General features: G+C 43.1%; 1 pseudogene; it reads right to left on the bottom strand.

Moving 5' to 3' along the window:
* Positions 1–10157: 10157 nt before the first annotated feature.
* Positions 10158–10354, bottom strand: LOC117871434 (annotated as a pseudogene).
* Between the last annotated feature and the right edge of the window lie 3678 nt (positions 10355–14032).

The raw sequence follows: 14032 nt of genomic DNA, 5'->3' as shown, positions 1-14032 counted from the left end.
CAGGGAAGTAGTACAGGGCATTGGAGATAGCAACCGGACAACTAGTCTGGAAGGACTTTGATTTCCCTGGAAAGGGAGGACATTAGTGACCTGGCTGCAGGCCAAGCCACGAACAGGAAGCTGCAGCTCTGGGAATGAAAGGGACTGCAGTGTGAAAGAGATAATGGGAAGAGACACTGCCAGAGGAGGGCAATGCTTGGCAAGAGCTAATCCCCAGAGCGGCCAGAAGGAGGTATCACTTGTGTTGAGTAGACCCTGTGACAGGAGCCTAACACAGCTTTGTGGATCAGTGTTGTTTCTGTGATTTTTTTATGAGACTAAAAGTTAGGTGCTGTGACACTCAGCATTTCAATTCTAAGTCTCTTTGTGGACCCCACCCTTAGTGGAAATCAAGTCTCTTTAAGGTGTCTCAAGTTGGACATGTCACAGGGGGAGTGCAGGCTCTCCTACTTTTGTGCCAGAATCCTGTGTTTAGGCTGATATAATAAAGAACCTTCCACGCCTTCTTTTGCTGGATCACCCAAGTGGCTTTATTTACAGCGTTCGTGCAGTTCCCCGGTCTCCCAACAGCTAGCGCCCCACAGACCATCCACAGGGTCTCCTGTCTTTGAGGCTTCCCTTTTCGGTAAGGAGACAGCGATACTACTCTCCTATCTCCTGCCAGTCTAGCCTCCTCACTGAGGTTTGTTCAGGGTGTTTATAGCCCTCTCGTGGCTCAGCCCAGCTGTCAGTACTCAGCTCAGCATGTTCCTCTGAGCCAGCCCTGATTAGGGCTTGCAGCTGGGCTCACTGCTGAATACCTGTGTCTCTCCCCTGGCCTCCTGACCAGTGAGCAGACTGCAGCCAGCATTTTGGCAGGGCTTTAAAGGGGGGTTTACCCCTGCTCTGTCACAGGGCACCTAAAAAGCATTAGTCACTTTTGAAGAGATGGCCTAGTGTATTTCCTTCCTTCCTTCCTTTCTTTCTTCCTGCCTTCCTTCCCCCATGTATTTGTCCCCCTTTAATATGAGGACTGTATTAAATATTCATAATACTTAATTTAAAATATAACTTGGTGCCAGTATGTACAGTTGAACTAACCTGGTTTACTCCCCGCCCCTTAGGTTATACTTGATAATTGGTGTTTTAGGGCACAGTGCTGCATGATGCCCGTGCATAAAGTATGTTCGTGTGGGAGGGTGACAGACCAAAAAATCCCAAGGAAACATTTCAATCAAGCCAGGTCCTCAGGACACATATTAAGAACAGTCTTTTCAAAGCTGCTGTTTCCAGATTATGATAGCTCCACCTCACTTTTTTTTAGACCAATTTAAGCATTGATGACTGCCAGAATCAAAATGCTCAACACCTCACAGGTTTACAGCTCTTACTGAGCTGACTGGATGAGTCCTATCTCAGTGCCAACTCTCCTACCTCTCACAATACCTGGCATTTTTCTTAAAGCCCCAGCTTCTGGAGTCATGTGATTTTTGTCAGAATCTCAGCATCTTTAAAAAAAAAAAAAGAGTTTCAAGACCTCATAGTTGCAGAGAAAAGCTTGAAAATGTGATCTTTAAAGGCTTAAAAGCCAGAAAGCAAATAAAAAGAACCCAAAATGTATTTAAGTATCATGATTGTTAGGCCATCACTCATGATTGTTGAACACTTGAGGTTGGCAGTAAGGCTGGATTCTTTTGACTTTAAGATTCCCCCTCCCCCCCAGATCAGGAATTATTATCCAGAAATAACATTTTCAAAAGCAGTTGTCATTTACTGCTTTTGAAAAATTCATCTTATTATAATAATAAAACATATATTGTAGGAATTATTTTGGGGAAGTTCTTATACAAGAAGTCAGACTAGATATTCACAATGGGTCCCTTCTGGCATTAGAATCTATGAATCCTAGGTGTTTTTGCTGCAGCAGTCTTTTTTATGCTTTGTAAAGAGGCAGATGTGTTAGCTTCTCTGTTATACTGGGACATTAGTGACTGTGTTGTTTTGTTTCAGGTTTAACAGATTATTTTTATTTTATCTTTCCAGGAATTATATCTAACATTGTCAACATATACAAGTTGATCAGGAGGTCATGCAAAACTACAAATTGTAACTGTATTAATCTTGTGTCTAAATGAAAGTATAGTACTTAGTGATTGCAGCAACATAATGAGTTCCTAAGGAGGATTAGGATGTATTGCATGTACCTCAATGGCAATACCTCTGGAATACTAAGGAGCAGTATTGATGAGATCTAAAAGGCATCCCATATAGCCCTCTTTAGTCAGAAAAATGGTGGTTGACATGTTGGAATGAAAGGAAGAAAATTTAACACTGGCAGTTTCCTCAGGGTTGTGATGTGGCTACATCAGCTACTTGTGGACGTAATCTAAAATGGAAAAAGACTGAGTGCCCAGACTTTGTTTCCTCTTCCGAATCATAGAAGATTTTGGTTGGAAGAGACCTCAGGAGGTCATTTAGTCCAATATCCGATCCTCTTTCACCACTATCTCACCAACTTGAAATCAAAATTTGTTACTGTGGATTTAGAAGAAGAGTTTTATGTTCTCCATTCAGTTCCAAGTGGAAAGGGAATCCACATAAGAAAACCACCATCTCAACTGGTACTAAAAGCCAACTTTGTTAGGTATCTTAATAAAAAGGTCAAGTTTGTAGGGTGAATTCCACCCATGTATTCAGGGCACAGCCCCACAACAAGTAGGAGTGAAGGCCTACTTGTACCTCTTGTTAACATTTCTTTGGAGTAGCGGGGGGTGAGGTGGAGGAGCAGAGGAAGACACTGGTGGTGTAACTATGCAGAGGTTACTCTATATTCCCTAGGTCCTAGACAGGGTTATTATGCCAGCCTATAGACTGGAATAGGAAGTGGGATTGCACTTCAGTTATGAGGTTGGATTTCAACTCCTCAAACTTTCATTGTCATAAAGCTAATTTAATGGCTATTTATGCCATTTTTTTTGTTTTTTTTTTTAATGGAAGTTGCTCATAAAGAAGTTGCACAGTTCTAAAATTGTAGGAAAAAAAACATGGCATGCCATTATATTAAGTGAGAAGCAGGAGTGACTTAATGCCTATATCTGCAGCCCAATGACCTATCTTTTGTGGCCTGGATCAGAGTGAATGACACTTATGCTGGTATTTTTACACCTGCAGTTTGGTTGCCACCCAAATCTGAGTAGTTCCACAGTTTCTTCCTACCTGACTGTAGCCAAAAATCTGAGAGTCAGAAGGACAGTTCTTCAATGATTACTCAGTTTTACATCAGCAAATTATGAAGCATATGCAAAAATGTAGATGCAAGGGGGCTTGCAATGATACCAGCTTTGTGGCACTTGTTTCGGATAGAGGACTTTTATCTTCATACCTGCCAATCCAGTACTTATCACAAGCACTTAGATTTCTACACTGGGATATACAGAAAATTAACAGAAAACAATTTTGCCATAAATTTGTACATTTGTTTATTAGAATATTTTTACTCACTCTGCAAACCAGGTGTCTCTACAGAAACACAAATGCAAAAGCTATGGTCTCAGGTTTCCCTGCAAAGGAGCTTTCAGGCTCACTTCTGCACTGCTCTTCTTCCAGGGAAGTTCAAAAATCTTTATGCTCTCTGCAGTTATTCAAGGAAGATCTGCTACCACAGTTGCTCTGTATAAAAGAACTTCCATTTGCAATTATTATGCAGTTAAAATTTCAGTCCATTGGGAGGATTTTATTGCAGTAGAACTGTGGATCCACAGCTCTGATTATAATTACACCTTAGCTCTGATTCTGAGGGGATAGTTAGCTTCAGAAGGTTAATATTGTGTAGGTTACTTGCCACCTAATGACAAGAAAAGCTTAGCAGTCTTTTGTTCATCCTTATTTAATATTTCTGAGCGTAAGGTTTCACTCAGAAATCTGCAAAATAAGCAGTGGCAGCCAATTACTCAAGTTAAGTGGGGAGTGAGGATGCACCATTTACTCTTTGGCCTTCATTAGGTTTGGTCCTTATGTCTCTCGAAAATGGTAGAAAAATTGTAGCCTGCCAAAGGATAAAGAGGGGGAGGGGAAAGTCAAGATACATCTAGTCATTGTAAGGCCAAAATGAGAATGGAAATTCATGTGGGGGAGATTTTCAATGGCACAAAGGAAAATCAGGTGTCCAACTCCTATTAACTTTCAATGGGAGATGACATCCTCATTGTTCTTTGTGCCTCCCCTTTTACCCCACCAAGCCAAAAGGTACGATAGGCTAAAGCAATGATCATAAAATTGCAATGAAAAAATCCTGTAATCAAGCTGTACAAACTTCCTTGTTGTCAGGTGTTGGGCAAATAAAGCCAAAACAAGGTTCCACTAACCTTACAAGATGCATGTGACCAGTTTATTGAAAAAAAAAAAAAAACCACCATGTGCTATTGCACTGTATTATTTAAAAAAAACCCATCAGCTTGATCCTCAGCTGGAATAAGTCTACAGAAATTTACACCAGCTGAGAATGTGGCCAAATATGTGATTGTGTAATGAAGGATTATGTAGACTGATCCTGCACCAGGACCCATTAGCTCAGCCCCTTACATCTTTACAGATTCCTCCCACAGAGGTAGGGTACAGAGGCTATACATGAAGATCCCATTTCAGGACTGGAGCTTATATCAACATACTGCATCTGTGCCAGAGGCAGAATGAAGATTGAATATGAAACCATCAGAGGGACAGCATCTGACTATGCAGTTTAACCTTGCAACCTTAACATTCTCTTAATGTTTTGGGGTGTTTTTTTTGTTTCTTTGTTTTTTTAATGGAAGTTGCTCATAAAGAAGTTGCACAGTTCTAAAATTGTAGGAAAAAAAACATGGCATGCCATTATATTAAATGAGAAGCAGTGTGCAATCCTGAAACTAAATATTATATTGCAATGCATATATATAAAGGACAGAGTTATGAGTGTACATGCCGTCTTGCCTTTTGGCATTTCATGACTTTGGTAAACTTCACAATGCAACTTGAAAAATCTCGTAATATAGCTGCCTATTTGATTTTTTGGTATGTAAAAGGAACTGCATTCATAAAAGAATTAAGGTTAAATTAAACCTAAATCCAGAATCAGACTCCACTGGAATTCACAAAACCCCACTCGGCTCCCCCTGAAAACTGTAGGTGCCTAAATTTTCACTGTAAGTTTCCTAGGTGCCCATGTTTCTGCTTCCAAGCATGCTCATTGCATCCTTGTGCCAGGCACCTGAGTGCCTAAACTTCAGATCGGTGCAGGAACCAGGGAATGACAGGCATTTGCCTTTCTGACTCACCTGCAGGGTCCAATCTGGGAAGAGTGCTCAGAGCTCACCTACTGGACTGGGCACCTATAGGTGAGGTTATACAAAACACAGGATGAAGAGAGGAACTTCCCTCATAACTACGGTGACCATTTGTCATGTGGGTGGGGGCGGGGGAGCAAGAGAAAGCAAAAGAGAGTAAGTGTGCACAAGAATGAGAATGATTCGGTAGCTCGGTGGTTAGAGCACTCATCTGAGAGATGGGAGACCCAAGATCTAGTTCCTCTGCTCTAATGACTTTTTTAAATTATCGTGCCAAGGTGCACCAGCTTGAACAGGAGAGATGAAGGGTCACCTAAATCAGAGTATCTCATAGCCCACTGGTTGGGCACTTGCCTAAGATGGCAAATCCTGTCTCCCCTTCAGGCAGAGTGAGGACTTAAACCAGCAGTCTCCCAGATCCCAGGTGAATACCCTAGCCACTGAGATAAAAGTTGAGGGAAATTGTCCTCCTTCATTCCCTCTCCCAACCCAGCTTCTTGCTAAAACAATAGATGCCTCACACAGAGAGAGGGCTTACAGTTGAGAATCCCACAGCACCCTCATGCCTGCTGATCACATTGATATTTTAGGTTATTGCAATTTTCTCCTCAGTGCACTGAGGTCAGGGACTGGTTATGGCCTGCTGTCTGCCAATTGTCTAGGAAGCAACATGTGCCCTTGGAGTCATGCTCAGAGAGCAAGCACTGAGCCCCCGATAAGTACAATTATCCCTGGCCCTAACACAGGGCACTCAACTGGAGAGGGAGAGGTTTCTTCCTCTCTCTATGCACCTGTATAAAGCCAGTTAACCTGGCTCTATTGTTGAGGAAGGAAGATTGAGAAGTGCTCAAATACTATAGTAATGGGGGCCTGTCACTGGCTTGCTTGAGCCAGTGGGTGTCTCACACAGTGAGCTCACCTAGTTATCAATAGTCCAACCAAGGTCTTACTCGGGTTGGCCTGCTTGGACCTCACAATCATAGAGAGTAAATCAAAATGTCTCTCAATGCTGATGTCTAGTGTGATTAACTTTGAGTTCTGGCAGCCCTGGAAAGAGTATCATCCTGATAACTTAGAACAGTATATTTAAAAAAGAGGAACTTTTGTTGCTGACTTATTATGGTGAAAGCTGATTGAAACAAATAACAATAATTTTCAGTGTGGCTATGCAGCAGTCCAGTGTTGTATGCTGGAAGCATCTCTCCTTTCTTGGGGTGAGGGAAAGGATGACCATGTCTCCATTCTCTTGGTCTACTGTCATTAGGGTCTCCTCCTGTGATGGGCCAAGTACTGTCAGCAATCTTTAATTTCAGTGGGAGTGAAGGGTACTCAGAATGTCAGAGGACCAAGCCCTGTATCTTCTACTCTTCTTTGCTCATCTCCTCTTTTAGGGATAGCTTTTCCCTTACAGGCCTCCCTGGAAACCAAAACAATTAGGGCTACACCTATATTTTCAGTCAGTGGTCCAGCAAGGACACCCACTCTCAGGCTCACAGCTCCCCAGCCATTGCCTTTCTGGGTGGAAATCTGTATCTTGCTCCCCTCTCACTGGAGTATTTCCAGGCTGCACAGTTCCCTGCCTTCACTATGTTATTCCCAGCACAGACAGGTTGCCCATGGTACTGCACAGAAATTTCTGTGCAAATGTGGCAGGGTGTACTCTTTGAGGCCCTCTGGAAGGCCTTGCAGTCCTGCCACACCCCAGCCCAGAAAGGAGCAGAATATAAGTCCTCGAAGTAGCCTAGACTGGTTGTGGGGAAGCAGCCAATGAGGGAGGTCACATGGAGAAGCGAATCAGGGCCCAGCAGGCTCATGTAAAAAGGAACTGCAGGGTCAGAGTCACTCAGTTCTTTGCTGGAGCTAGAGAAGTGTGGATGGTGTGCCTTGCTGGTTGAAGGAATTACAGGATCTCTGACAGATCAATGCTGGAAGAGACTGGGAGGGGTGAGAAGGACCTCTGTTCTGGCTGCTGGGATTCAACCAGGACAAGGCCCTGGGGTAAGGGTGAAGAATGTGCTGAGGCCATGGGGAAGTAGCTGAGGGAAACATAGCAGTGATGCAGTTTAGTTAAATAGATGCAGCAAATGGCTTCTATTTATAAGGTCCCTGGAGTAGTCGGTAGTCTTGAGTCCCTCCCAGCCTTCTCCCCATTAGCCACTGGGGAAGTGGCCTGGAACTTGATGCACCCCAGAAGGGAAACTGAACTCTTTTAGTAGCCAAGCGGGAGAGCTGGAGCCTGAAAGGCCCAGAGAGAATGAGGACCTTGCCTCTGGGGGGAAGCCCTGGAGTACAGCTAAATACTAGGGTAGAGGCCATTGACAGACCGTATGACTAAGGACCTAAAGCCCAAGGACAGCTACAGGGAGAGAAAGTGGAGGCACACGTGCTCTGCCAAGGGGATGCTCACAAGAGGTGAGAGCCAACCCATTACAGCAAGTCTACTTTATTCTTAAGGTAAAAAGCATTACAGATAAAACATATTAGAATAATAAAATAACCTGTACATCTAATAAGCTTACTGGATATCACACCAACTCTAATATGGGCTCTGGCAGGAGCAGGCCCACAGGGTTTCCTTTGTGGTCACAAGTTCATCACTGCCTCAGCTCATAACTAGCACACAGTCTTATGGGACCAGTCCTTCCAACCCTTCCTAGAGGAGTGGGGCCCTCTGGGGAGCAAGGGTCCTGTTTGTTTTCTGGATCAGAAAGAAAGCACTGAGCCAGTTTAAAATCAGGCTATTTATCCAAAAACCTTTTTTTTATCTGGTTGTCTCTCAGGAATCCAGTATACACACACCTTTCCAGTGGGGTGGCTTCTCTGGATATGTCACAACAACTCCAGGTTGGTCTCCGATTTACAATTTCCATGGAAATACATACAATTCCACAATAACATATATACAATTATGTTGTTAATGCACTGTACCCCAAAGGTATTAACCTAATTCAATAATGGTCATTCAGGAAAGTGTCAGTCTGTCACCCTCACAAATCTTGAAATGAGTGGGAACTACAGCTGGCTAGGATCTCATCTAACCAGGCCCTAATTACTAAACAGATTTTAAGCAGGGATGAAGTAACTTACAGGATTTACTGGTACTGCCGGAGTCCGGAGGGGCGTGTGGCCTCATCCGGAAGAGGTGGGGCCTCTCAAGATTTAAAGGCCGGGGGGCACCGGCTGTGGCTGGGAGCCCCAGGGCTTTTAAATCAACCCGGGGCTCCCAGCTGCAGAGGTGGCTGGGAGCCCCCGGGGCTCAGGGACAAATTAAAGGGCCCGGCAGCCAGGCTCGGGTGTGGATTTAAAGAGCCCTGAGCTCCTGCAGCTGTGGGGATCCCCGAGCCTTGCCGGGCTGGGGCTGGGATTTAAAGGGCCCAGAGCTTCCTCCCCTGCGGGGAGCCCCAAGCCCTTAAAATCCCGGCCCCAGCCCAGCCACCGGAGCTGCGGGCGTGATTCAAAGGGCTCTGGGCTCCCCGCTGCGGCAGGGAGCTCTGAGCCCTTTAAATCCCGGCCCCAGCCTGGCCGCCGGAGCTGCGGCAGAGCCCAGAGCCCTTTAAATCCCCGCCGCGGAAGCCGGTGTGGTCCGGCACAATGTACTGGCTCTTGCCGGTACGCTGAATCGGACCGGAGCGGCTTACTTTCACCTCTGATTTTAAGAAGATGTTACAAATAATGGAGAGTGGGAAGGAAATGTAAAAGGCTATTTTAAAAATTATGTCACTGATCTTTATAAAGCACAAACCCATCAATCAATCAGCCTCCTCCAACAGTTCAATACTGCCATCCTCCAATTGTGTAAGTCAGTGTGGCACCATTGAGTCAATGGATTTACACTAGCTGAGGACCAAGCCTTTGAGTCCATGTGTGACCAAAGCCCCAGGGGAGCCATCTGAGTTCACTCAATTAGGGTGAACTACAAACAATGGCAGACAATCCCCAAAGCTGGTGGATATTCCAATACTTAGATTTCCCCAACCAGCACAAAACAGCTTCTATAATACTTCACTGGTTACTCAGAAGTCAACAACACAGTTCCCTTAAAGTAACATAGCCTCAGGCCTCCACCTAGACAGCCAAGTCAAATATGATGAGTATCACTGAAAATCTTATAAAAAAGTTCTACCAATCCCAACGGATCATACACATTACCTCCCAGGTTAATGAATATTTCAGATCTTACCCAAATACATGCTTACAGCCAATTCTTATTAACTAAAATAAAATTTATTTAAAAAGAAAAGAAAAAGAATTGGTTTAAAAGATCACTATAGATACAGACTTGAGTACAATCTTGAGATTCAGATTCATGGCAGAGATGGTGAACTTTTGTAGACGCAAAGGGTTCTTTCAGAAATAGACCATAGGTTATAGTCCAATATTTGTATTCAGGGCGGTCCAGTCAGAACTGGGATCTCAGTCCTTGTGGCTTAGGCTTCCCCTGCATGAGGCCTCAAGTACATCTGAGATAAACAGGATCAGGACCCAAGCCATTTTTTATACAATTTCAGGCCTTCTTTTGACAGCTTGGAGACCCTCGGCAAACAATAGGCACTCATGGGGGCTTTGAAGTAGACCCATTTCCTAAGCATCATTGGTAATTATTCACAGAGAATAACATAAGACAATTGCCTGTTTTTCCACCATTCACAGATGATTTGCTATACATTTCAAAGATGGATGAATACAGCAGTATCCTATGTTTACAGTTCATTTCATTGTTAAGATGTCCTTTTGATCTCTGAATTAACGGAATACAGCAGGGTCTGTTTGATAACATTGTTGACCTCTACCAATGTTTTTAAGGGACGAATTTGAGTCATTCAGCCTGCAGGATGCTTAACCCTTTCTTTTCATGAGACTTTGTGTGTGTTCCAAAGCCTCCTCTAATGACACCTTAATCTGGGACATTTACTTCAGGTTTGTCACTTGAAAGGAATGGCTGAAGTGTGGGATTCTCCTTTATATCATCTGCATGAAGCCTGATGCAAAGAATTTTCAATTAGCAATAATCGCGCCTCGGATTAACCTCATTGGCTACGATACTGCCACTAGTTTCTCCCCAATGGCCTTATCTTCCTCGAGTGCTCCTTTATACCTTGAACATCCATTGTAGTCATTTACACCTGAGAAAAGAGAAGGTGAAATGGATGTAAAAGGCAGCTTTTCTGATTTGGTGGGGCCCCCTACCCACCACTTTGCCTAGGTAAAATGATTACTCAGTGTGCAAGACAAAGTTCACAATCCCCCACCCACAGTTAACTCAGCAGAATACTAAAAAATTCAATACACCGATCAGCCGTTTCCTCAAGAAGTATGCATGGTTTAAAATGTCCATTAACATCAGCAGTAGATGAACCCCCACACTACCTTTCAACTGAAAACACAATCACTTTCAATCAGCAATTCCTTTGGAGGGAAGAAGGTGGGAAATTAAGTTCATGAGCATACAACAAATTGCAATGAGTCTGTCAATGTCTTTCCTATTCATTAGTATGTGAATAGGCTGAAGCAGTTGGGGAATTTTCCCTTTATTTTTTAATTATTTATATTCCCTTTACATTCATTAGGTCACCATCCTGAAAGTGACTTCTAGGAATGTACTGGTACACAGGCAATATTAATCAAATGAGGTGCAAAATTTGATGTTGCTTTAAATATCCAGCCTCGGAAGTGGGTAAAACTTTGGAACATCCTGTTTACAAATTAAATTTAAAAATAAGATATTTCTAAGTTTTAAGATGTTGAAGTAGTTTGTAAAAACAAGATAAGAGTTTTTGACAAGGGCATCCAAAGGCATTGCCGGTTCCCTTAGAGCTATCAGCTAAGCTCACAAACTGTTGTTCCGATATAAAGATTAGCATATTTCTTTGTTTTCCCCGAAGAATATATGTTCTTAAACATCCTTATAGATCTTTCCAGAAAAGATGGTAAGCAGCCAGTCCCCCATCTCACTTGGTTAGATATCTGCCAACAAGAAGTTATCTGGTTCCTTAAGTTATAGGCAGAATATGATCAGTGGACATAAAATGCATTAGTGCTAAGGAGCTGTTCCAAAAGCATCACTGCAAAGGAATTAATGTAGTTTACAATGATGGTAAAATAAAAATTTATTAACAAGGCTGGCAGCCTGATGTTACCCACTATTAAGTAAGCCAGATTCATTAGTTATTGGATTTCTAGAAAATTGAGTAGACTCAGTCTTCCCATGACAGCTCATCAATGTTGAGTGCAGGGGACTGGACTAGATGACCTATTGAGGTCCCTTCCATTCCTGCACTTCTGTATGAAGTGCAGGACAGCTGACATCTTGATAATGGCTCCATCAAGTGCAGTAGTGCTTCACTGCATTTCCTCCTCCACCCCCTTACTGACTTGTTAACAAAGAAATTGGCTCTTCAACTTGGCTCATAGCAGTACTTGGCATATGTGGTGAACAGTAAGCTCTGCCAGCACCCCCTGAAGATGACTGGTAAGAGAGGAACAATACATAATCATTAAAGAGGCCAGCTGTGGTGATGTGGATGGGATTAACTAAGGAAAAGATTAAGAAAACTGAATTTGACATGGAGTGGAAGGGAAGAAACACTGAAGAACACTGACACAACTTAAAAATGGCATTCTTTGCAAGTCATGTGACCAAAAACTGAGAGTGGAATAGCTTTTGCTAGCTATTGTTGCTGCTCAGTTCAAGAACAGATTAACTTCAATAAACCTCTTGCCTGGTAATTGATAAAACAGCTAAATGTGTGCTTGTAAAAAAACCAACAACAACAACTGGCCAATACATTTCTAGGGAGTGATTTTTAGTGCTGGACTTTATATTTGCACCCGTAAATAATAGGAAGGCCCATTAATATGTGACCCAAAGAAGTACATATTCAAATTGGCATATTTGTATAATGTTTCCATACTGCTTTATTGATAAATGCATTGCATGTTGCTATATCCTGTAAACATTGTTCTGTTCTCTTCCACCCCATGGCCAGATATCACGCACAGAGGGCTCAGTTGCACAGGGTTGTGGATGCAAGTTGGCTGGGAGTAATACTGAGCCTCTTCTGGAGCAGATGAGCTTGGTACTTTCTTAGCTGAGGTAAGAGGAGGGAGGTGAGCCAGCAAGAGAGCTGTGCCTGGCATATGACTTGAGGACCTGAGCAGCTGGCTGTGAGAAATCTTGTTTGCTTAGAATCCACAGCCAAGCCATATTTCCCTGATTAAACAGGGAGCTGCTTAGTGCAGCTCTCAAGCACACTGGAGTAGCTACTACCATGGCTGCTGTTAGGAGTAGCTGAAAGTGGCTGTTTCCATATTATTTTCATTCGCTGGCTCACACTAAATCCCCATACCCCACTCATGCTCTATCATTCATGTCCCTCCATGGTCATGTGCTCAGCTTAGTGGTTAGAATAGACTTTTTTTATTCCTAAGCACTGTGAGCATTTCTCTGCATCATGTGCAGGTTCAGAGACTAGGACACTTCAGAATTACTCGGTGTGGGGAAACATCACTTCCTTTGTGTTTGTGATTTTGTGCATCCCCTCTATAATCTATTCCTATTTCACTCTCATGTACCACTGAGTCCTACCTCTTCTCATACACACCTCTTCCCTACACACACTACACATTCCTGGCTGGCACCCCTTCATAGGCTCTCTCTCATGCTGCTGCATGGAGAGCCACTAGGATGGATCTTCACTTTCTCACGCCAAACCCAGGGGAGAGGAACTGTTGGCAATTTTTAACTCCTGCCCTCCTCCTCTCAAAAGCAGCTGCACAAGCCATCCAATCTCTATCTGCCGCCCTCTGGCTGCTTCTGGCTTCCTCTTTGAGATGGGTATCCACATATCTGGTTCTGTTGGCTTCACTTGTGGTGATTCCTGTCTGATACCTCCAGGGCTAGTTCTGTGGCAGCTTTGTCTGCAACAGGTGCTAAGAATATTGAGCACTTTGGCATTCAGTCCTCCTCTTAGCTTCCCTCAGCATGCTGCACGATCAAGCTCCAATACAATATGATTTTTAAAATTGCTGGAGCACATAGACACACTACAATTCTAAGAGACACAACAATATTACAAGAGAAGTGGTTCTGTATTTAAGTGCCATCCCCCCACAGGAGTTCTTATCTGTCTGCAGAAACCTTAGGCTAACGGCTTCTTCATGGTGGTTTTGTCACTAAATCCCGTCAGAAGTTTTCTTTAGCAGATAGCAAATCTTCACCCAGGAAGAGGAAAGCTATAAAACATGTTTACAAAACACAAAATCACAATAACAGCAAAAGACAAATCCCCTCCACAATATCTCATTGTTTAAATTACATTTCTGAAAAGTAGAAATGCTCTTAAAATGGATTTAGAAATATAGAAGTACAGGCACGCAATGTCTATTGACAATTTTAGGCATTGATGTATGTAATGTCCCCACTCCGTTTGAAACTACACTATCACTGTATTATATACATTGAGTTTCATGGCATTTCATTTCACACTGTTAAGAAAATTCCAAAGTATTTCAATATGTTTGGTTGCCTGGATCAGCCCCCTTTTCCCACATGCATTGATTGTGGTCTTCCTCCCTCCCCTCCCCTGCTCAGATACACACTTTGCCCTGTAGATTGATCTAAAAGTTTCTTTTTATTTTCCCCTATCTGACCTAATTGTTTGCCCTTTCATGACTCCTATTAAAGAAAAAAAACCACACCTCTGATTAACATTATAGCACGTTGGTGATCTCCA

Source organism: Trachemys scripta, chromosome 1, assembly GCF_013100865.1.
Source record: "Trachemys scripta elegans isolate TJP31775 chromosome 1, CAS_Tse_1.0, whole genome shotgun sequence".
NCBI classification, from domain to species: Eukaryota; Metazoa; Chordata; order Testudines; family Emydidae; genus Trachemys; species Trachemys scripta.
The sequence above is the reverse complement of the archived record's forward strand: the minus strand, read 5'-3'. Positions and strand labels throughout refer to the sequence as shown.